Source organism: Phoxinus phoxinus (genome assembly GCF_949152265.1).
Source record: "Phoxinus phoxinus genome assembly, chromosome: 13".
NCBI classification, from domain to species: domain Eukaryota; kingdom Metazoa; phylum Chordata; class Actinopteri; order Cypriniformes; family Leuciscidae; genus Phoxinus; species Phoxinus phoxinus.
The window spans coordinates 8,119,023-8,126,466 of NC_136888.1; the positions used below are offsets into that span (position 1 = coordinate 8,119,023).

A 7,444-nucleotide genomic window follows, 5' to 3' on the forward strand; every position below is an offset into this window, starting at 1 on the left:
AGAAGTCCATATTTGACCAAATAAACATATTTCTGGCCAAAGAGTCCTCAATCTTGAACTTTCTACACACTCACAATCTCCTTCTGATGCTTCATAAGCCATATATGGCCATATCTGACCTATTGAACTTATTTCCGGTCAAAGGGTCCTAAGTTTTAAAAAAAGTTATAGACTACTTTTGATGAAAAATTTGCCATACAGAGTCTTTGAACTCTGTATACAGAGGTCACTTTTTGACTTACTGGACTCTTCCTGGCCAAAGAGTACCTGAACGTTAGCTTGCTATTCATAAAGATTGACTAGTTGTGATGTTATATTACCCATACAGAAGTCCATATTTGACACAAGGAAAATATTTCTGGCCAAAAAATTCTGAATCTTGAACTTTCCACATATACTCATAGAACCCTTCTGATGCTTCATTAGTCATATTGAAGTCCATTTATAAGTCCATATCTTGACTGATTGAACTTATTTCTGGTCAAAGGGTCCTTAATTGGGTTTTAAACTATATAAACTTAGAGACTCCTTCTGATGTTAAATCAACCATTCAGAATTCCATATTTGACCTACTGAACATATTTTTGGCCAAAGAGTCCTCATCTTGATTTATCGAGACATACTCATTGACTCATTCTGATGCTTCATAAGCCATATATGGCCATATCTGACCTATTGAACTTATTTCCGGTCACTTTCTATACATTCTCGTTAACACCTTCTGATATTACGTCAGCCATACAGAAGTCCATATTTGACCAAATAAACATATTTCTGGCCAAAGAGTCCTCAATCTTGAATTTTCTACACACTCACAATCTCCTTCTGATGCTTCATAAGCCATATATGGCCATATCTGACCTATTGAACTTAATTCCGGTCAAAGGGTCCTAAGTTTAAAAAAAAGTTATAGACTACTTTTGATGAAAAATTTGCCATACAGAGTCTTTGAACTCTGTATACAGAGGTCACTTTTTGACTTACTGGACTCTTCCTGGCCAAAGAGTACCTGAACGTTAACTTGCTATTCATAAAGATTGACTTGTTGTGATGTTATATTACCCATACAGAAGTCCATATTTGACACAAGGAAAATATTTCTGGCCTAAAAATTCTGAATCTTGAACTTTCCACATATACTCATAGACAACTTCTGATGCTTCATTAGTCATATTGAAGTCCATTTATAAGTCCATATCTTGACTGATTGAACTTATTTCTGGTCAAAGGGTCCTTAATTGGGTTTTAAACTATATAAACTCAGAGACTCCTTCTGATGTTAAATCAACCATTCAGAATCCCATATTTGACCTACTGAACATATTTTTGGCCAAAGAGTCCTCATCTTGATTTATCGAGACATACTCATTGACTCATTCTGATGCTTCATAAGCCATATATGGCCATATCTGACCTATTGAACTTATTTCCGGTCACTTTCTATACATTCTCGTTAACACCTTCTGATATTACGTCAGCCATACAGAAGTCCATATTTGACCAAATAAACATATTTCTGGCCAAAGAGTCCTCAATCTTGAATTTTCTACACACTCACAATCTCCTTCTGATGCTTCATAAGCCATATATGGCCATATCTGACCTATTGAACTTAATTCCGGTCAAAGGGTCCTAAGTTTTAAAAAAAGTTATAGACTACTTTTGATGAAAAATTTGCCATACAGAGTCTTTGAACTCTGTATACAGAGGTCACTTTTTGACTTACTGGACTCTTCCTGACCAAAGAGTACCTGAACGTTAACTTGCTATTCATAAAGATTGACTTGTTGTGATGTTATATTACCCATACAGAAGTCCATATTTGACACAAGGAAAATATTTCTGGCCTAAAAATTCTGAATCTTGAACTTTCCACATATACTCATAGACAACTTCTGATGCTTCATTAGTCATACTGAAGTCCATTTATAAGTCCATATCTTGACTGATTGAACTTATTTCTGGTCAAAGGGTCCTTAATTGGGTTTTAAACTATATAAACATAGAGACTCCTTCTGATGTTAAATCAACCATTCAGAATTCCATATTTGACCTACTGAACATATTTTTGGCCAAAGAGTCCGCATCTTGATTTTTCTATACATACTCATTGACTCATTCTGATGCTTCATAAGCCATATATGGCCATATCTGACCTATTGAACTTATTTCCGGTTATAGGGTCCTAAAAAGTTTTTTTTTTTTTTTAAATAGACTACTTTTGATGTAAAATCTGCCATACAGAGTCTTTGAACTCTGTATACAGAGGTCACTTTTTGACTTAGTGGACATATTCCTGGCCAAAGAGTACCTGAACATTAACTTGCTATTCATAAAGATTGACTTGTTGTGATGTTATATTAGCCATACAGAAGTTCATATTTGACTCAAGGAAAATATTTCTGGCCAAATAATCCTCAATCTTGAACTTTCCATACATAATCATAGACAACTTCTGATGCTTCATTAGCCATATTGAAGTCCATTTAGAAGTCTATACTTGACTGATTGAACTTATTTCTGGTCAAAATGTCCTTAATTGGTTTTAAACTATATAAACTTAGAGACTCCTTTTGATGTTAAATCAGCCATTTAGAATTCCATATTTGACCTACTGAACATATTTCTGGCCAAATAATCCTCAATCTTGAACTTTCCATACATAATCATAGACAACTTTTGATGTTTCATTAGCCATATTGAAGTCTTTTTAGAAGTCCATATCTTGACTGATTGAACTCATGTCTGGTCAAAGGGTCCTTAATTGGTTTTAAACTATATAAACTTAGAGAATCCTTTTGATGTTAAATCAGCCATTTAGAATTCCATATTTGACCTACTGAAAATATTTCTGGCCAAAGAGTCCTCAATCTTGAAGTTTCTATACATACTGAAAGACTCCTACTGATGCTTCATAAGTCCAATAGATATACATATCAGGCCATTGAACTTATTTCTGGTCAAAGGGTCCTAATTGGTTTTAAACTATATAAACTTAGAGACTCCTGATGTTAAATCAGCCATTCAGAATTCCATATTTGACCTACTGAACATATTTTTGGCCAAAGAGTCCTCACCTTGATTTTTCAATACATACTCATTGACTCATTCTGATGCTTCATAAGCCATATATGGCCATATCTGACCTATTGAACTTATTTCCGGTCACTTTCTATACATTCTCGTTAACACCTTCTGATATTACGTCAGCCATACAAAAGTCCATATTTGACCAAATAAACATATTTCTGGCCAAAGTGTCCTCAATCTTGAACTTTCTACACACTCACAATCTCTTTCTGATGCTTCATAAGCCATATATGGCCATATCTGACCTATTGAACTTATATCCGGTCAAAGGGTCCTAAGTTTTAAAAAAAGTTATAGACTACTTTTGATGAAAAATTTGCCATACAGAGTCTTTGAACTCTGTATACAGAGGTCACTTTTTGACTTACTGGACTCTTCCTGGCCAAAGAGTACCTGAACGTTAACTTGCTATTCATAAAGATTGACTTGTTGTGATGTTATATTACCCATACAGAAGTCCATATTTGACACAAGGAAAATATTTCTGGCCAAAAAATTCTGAATCTTGAACTTTCCACATATACTCATAGACAACTTCTGATGCTTCATTAGTCATATTGAAGTCCATTTATAAGTCCATATCTTGACTGATTTAACTTATTTCTGGTCAAAGGGTCCTTAATTGGTTTTAAACTATATAAACTTAGAGACTCCTTCTGATGTTAAATCAGCCATTCAGAATTCCATATTTGACCTACTGAACATATTTTTGGCCAAAGAGTCCTCATCTTGATTTTTCGAGACATACTCATTGACTCATTCTGATGCTTCATAAGCCATATATGGCCATATCTGACCTATTGAACTTATTTCCGGTTAAAGGGTCCTAAAAAGTTTTTTTTTTTTTTAAATAGACTACTTTTGATAAAAAATCTGCCATACAGAGTCTTTGAACTCTGTATACAGAGGTCACTTTTTGACTTAGTGGACATATTCCTGGCCAAAGAGTACCTGAACATTAACTTGCTATTCATAAAGATTGACTTGTTGTGATGTTATATTACCCATACAGAAGTCCATATTTGACACAATGAAAATATTTCTGGCCAAAAAATTCTGAATCTTGAACTATCCACATATACTCATAGACAACTTCTGATGCTTCATTACTCATATTGAAGTCCATTTATAAGTCCATATCTTGACTGATTGAACTTATTTCTGGTCAAAGGGTCCTTAATTGGTTTTAAACTATATAAATTTAGAGACTCCTGATGTTAAATCAGCCATTCAGAATTCCATATTTGACCTACTGAACATATTTTTGGCCAAAGAGTCCTCATCTTGATTTTTCGAGACATACTCATTGACTCATTCTGATGCTTCAGAAGCCATATATGGCCATAGCTGACCTATTGAACTTATTTCCGGTCACCTTCTATACATTCTCGTTAACACCTTCTGATATTACGTCAGCCATACAGAAGTCCATATTTGACCAAATAAACATATTTCTGGCCAAAGAGTCCTCAATCTTGAACTTTCTACACACTCACAATCTCTTTCTGATGCTTCATAAGCCATATATGGCCATATCTGACCTATTGAACTTATTTCCGGTCAAAGGGTCCTAAGTTTTAAAAAATGTTATAGACTACTTTTGATGAAAAATATTATGCGTGGTTAGTAAGTTTTGGGAAAAAATGTGTCACTGCAATGAGTCCATATAACTCATACTGAATAGTTTGGCACAATACTTTTGAGTTACCATTCTTGTAGGCTAGAATGTTTACTACAAAATTATGTGAAAATCATTCTGATCACTCTTTCACAAAACAACAATATAATGATTTAAACTTTGCAAGTCAGTTTTTGTGCCAGTACTGCTTTATGCGTAGGGGTGTTGATGTCCATGAATATGAATGAGGGGAGACAATAGACACTCCCCCAATGGCTAATGCCCCATCAAGGTGCTGTGAGGCAGAGAGGAGAATCTGAGAATGAGAGGACATTCAAAGGTTTTGTTTTTTAATCTGTTTTTATTGTAATTCCTCTATGTGGAGGAACTAAATGTTGTGCCTCACAAGACCACAGTGCTACCGTACATATATAAACATATAGTACCAGTCAAACGTTTGGACACATTACCATTTTTAGTATTTTTAATATTTTTGGAAGATGGCTGCATTTATTTGATAAAAAATACAGAAACAACAGTAATATTGTGAAATATTATTACAATTTAAAATAATGATTTTCTATTTTAATATACTTTAAAATATAATTTATTTCTTTGATCAAAGCTGAATTTTCAGCATCCTTACTCCAGTCTTCAGTGTCACATCATCCTTCAGAAATCATTCTAATATCATGATTTGATAATCAGGTATTATCAATGTTGGAAACCGTTGTGCTGCTTAATATTTTTTTATAACCTGTGATATTTTTTTCAGGATTCACTGATTAAAAAGAAAAGCATTTATTCAAAATAGAAATCTTTCCTAACAATATAACTTAACACATCCTTTAAAAAAAAAGAAAGAAAGGTAGTGTATACTGTTACAAACAGACTCATGGGCGAATGCGAGTCAACAGAGGTCACTTGCGGTCCAGTTTCCCGGGCAGGAATCACGCAGTCTGTGCAACCATGTCAACATCAGTCTCGGTTTTCCATGACAGGGTGGACTTGGACCTGTTGCTTGTTTGCCATGGCTCTCTTCGGGACCGGTGCTTGGACATGTTCATTGTCACATCTGTTGATAACACAATCAAAGAAACTGTATTATTATCGCTATCAATCACTATGGCCATGGATTAAGAAAAAGACAACCGATTTTGTAATTTCACACAAGAATAGGTAGGCCCTACTTGTATATTATGACGAGTATATTATGTATATTGTAAACACAATTACATTTCATCAGTAAAATATTACGTCTGTGCACTTACCATCATTCTCGATTGAGAACTGAACGACACCTGCGTGTCCCTCTGCTGAGCTGCAGAAGGAGAGTGTGATGCAAACACATTCCTAAAAAAATAAAAACAACTGTGTTAGCATACATTACCCAAAGATGGGCGATTAATGGGTATGGACGCACAATGCATGTAGTCTATATATCTGTTGATGGGCCATAGGACGGAGAAATATCTATTTATGGGCCATAGATCGCGAGCTGTTGATGGCCATTATCTGCGCACGCATTTAGAACATTTCAAACATTTACACCTGTATTCACAATCATCTGTGGCAATATTTTAGCGTGTGTCATAGGCTAACCAAAACCGAACATTTATAAATAAAAATATAATGTCTAGTAGGCTATTTAGACAGTATCACATTTTACCGGAGGCTGAAATATATTTGCACGAAATCATATTTACATCTAAGCAGATATTCGCAAAAGTCAGTATTTTTAGCATGATAATCAGTGTCATAAGCTAATCAAAACGGATTGAAATATAATACAAATAGAGAGTAATATCACATTGAAACACGACCATATACGAATGTTAGGAATATTGTAAGGCAATCTTTCCTGTAAGATGTCAAAAGCTAACCAAAATTACGCAAAATATAGTCTGAAAATTCACATGAGTTCTATATAATCAGAAAAGAATTATATAAACACTAAACAACTTACTCGAACTTGTATCCTCTGTGGGATCAATTCGCTCTTGAAAATGCAGCCGTTCTCCGTCTGAGATGCAACCGTTTCTCTGAGGAAAAGTGAATTCTTCCTCGCTGTCCATAATCATCTGAAGAGAGACTTTACCGGAGAAGCGTGCCATCCTCAAAACGCGATGAACTATCCGTGAATCTGACGAGAAACTGCGTGTATTCATCATGGCATTGATCGGAGGGCGTGTGCAATGCGTATAGATCACCTCAACTATTAGCATGTGAATAGCGCCGGGGGGCGTGGCGGCATCAGCTCATTAAAAATAATGAAGAGAGAACGAAAAACTGCGCCTCTCCTTGGTTTCAAACGGATTATATAAACTAAGAATATGTGTTTTTTAATATAAATTACTTCATTTAAAAGAAGAGAATTCTAGCTTCATAAAGACAAATGTCTCGTTCCTGAGTGACAAGTATTCGCTGAGTTACAGTTCATTTTCGGACGCGTTTCAGAATGGACTTCCCTGACAGAGAGAAGGCAGAACTCGCATCATGTTTATTTTTCTTTATTTGGCGAAAGACACAACACTTTGTTTTTATTGTGAGTATACACAAAAAAAATAGAAACTTAACTGGATCGAATGATGTAAAACACTTAAATGTAAGATCAAAACCAACAAAGTATTTTGAATCTCTTTTGCACTGATAAGAAAAAAAGCGAGCAGATCACGCCGGCGTGATTGCCGACCCCAGGGGGTTAATTGGTTTTAAACTATATAAATTTAGAGACTC

General features: G+C 34.9%; 1 long non-coding RNA gene across 1 annotated transcript; it reads right to left on the reverse strand.

Annotated features, from left to right (window-relative positions):
- Positions 1-5,135: 5,135 nt before the first annotated feature.
- Positions 5,136-6,869, reverse strand: LOC307009524. The gene is made up of 3 exons (XR_013800059.1): positions 6,675-6,869; positions 5,980-6,061; positions 5,136-5,783 (listed from the first exon to the last, which is right to left on the reverse strand). It is a non-coding gene; the product is annotated as an uncharacterized lncRNA (long non-coding RNA).
- Between the last annotated feature and the right edge of the window lie 575 nt (positions 6,870-7,444).